Here is a 1708-nt window from a genome sequence, read left to right as displayed (position 1 = left end):
CTTCGCGGCAAGCGATTGACTCAAGAATAGATGGGTCCTGGATACCGAGAACCACCAATGAGGAACTACCCAAATATGTGCCATGCTCGTCGTGGCAGACTGTTGTGGCCGATCCTTCTCTGCGGGCAGTTGAAAGCCTTGCGTCAACATGAATCTTCGCAAAGCCCGTCGATGGTGCCCTGGGTCTCACCCTCCCTGTAGGGCCTTGCTGGTTGTTGACCCTTCATAATTTCCAGGTCCATCAAGTACCTGTTAATGAAAGCATGCGTTACCGCAGGACTCTGAAATTCCCCTTCGTGTATGGCTTTCCTTCTAGCTGTCCAAGTTGCCCACAATGTCACATTGAACTTTAGGAATGCAGCATGTGATAATGATTGAATCATCGAAAACAGCCATTGTTTGGCCGCTGTTTCAGAGGTAGCCCTCAACTGGTACTATCATTTTTTCCAGAGGGCGAACAAGTATCAACTAGGCCTAGGTATGCGTAGCCCACGACATACGTAGACAGTGGTTTCAACTTTTTTTGAGGTCCATACCGGCCTATGGGCCTCCCAGCGTAGGTTTTACTTTTTCTTAAAGATCGGCAACCCAATGTATTGTCTTAATAAAACGCAGATCTCTATTCTATTTATCTATATATAAGAATAATAATGCTGTGTCCAATTTATGTTTTCCCTTCTAACCACATTATATATATTTATATTATTACTATTATCGTATCTTTTATAAAGACTTATATATACATTATAAAAACATCCCACATGTTATTAACTTATAAAAGTAAATGTTTAACAAAAGTTGTCAAGGAAAATCCTGGTTGTTTTTGACTCACAGGTAGGCAAATCCTGTTGATTGCGTACAAAAGCTTGCGAAGATTTCAAGGACCAATGTAATAATAACGCGCTCATTTTTATTTTGAGCAATAACTCGCTAATTTGTTAATTTTATATATAAAAAATGTGTCGCAACAGTTTATTTTTTGATATTAATTGCTCCTTCTAACCTAACATTATATATAGAACGAGCCCAACTAATTCGTGTATTTCAAGAAAGTGCAAATGGGTTGGGGTTTCTTAGAAAATATTAAATGGGCCGCATTGACGCGAAATTATTTGTTCACCCAGCCCAGCAAATGGACTGTACATTCTAGAAAACATGGGTTAAATATATGCCACATTTTTGCAGGCTGACACGTGGGACAATAGGTCGAAGTCAACGCAGGGCGTTGTCAACTTGGTCAACAAATGATTATGACATCCACAGCCATTGGATTTATATCCAATGGCCGGCATGCACCTTCAATCTCTCGTCTTCTTCCTCCAGCGTTGCCGGGACCGCCTAGTCCGGCCTCCGGCGGCTAGCGGCTCTGCTTAGCACGCATCACTATGAAGCGCTGCCCCACCGCCAGCCAGGCTATCCCTCCAGCCTCCACACCTCCTGTTATTCTCCACCGACTGCAGCCCCACGCCGCACCAGAACCAGTTATAACCCTTGTACTCATCTCAATCTGTGACTCCACTACCGCGTCTTCCCATCTTCGGGTCATTCCCGTCCAGGGCCTCGCCGTTGTCCACTGCCTCGCTGCGCTCGGCGCGGCGTGGTCAACAAACAAGAGTCATCAAAAGAGGACTGTATGTGGAGAGCCTGACGGCTGGGACCCATGAGGTTCATGGTCGCACGCAAGGAAAGTTCCTCCTTATTAAGCTAA

Source organism: Triticum urartu, chromosome 4A (genome assembly GCF_056163025.1).
Source record: "Triticum urartu cultivar PI428250 chromosome 4A, HENAU_Tu73, whole genome shotgun sequence".
Lineage (NCBI taxonomy): Eukaryota > Viridiplantae > Streptophyta > Magnoliopsida > Poales > Poaceae > Triticum > Triticum urartu.
This window is presented reverse-complemented; position numbering follows the sequence as displayed.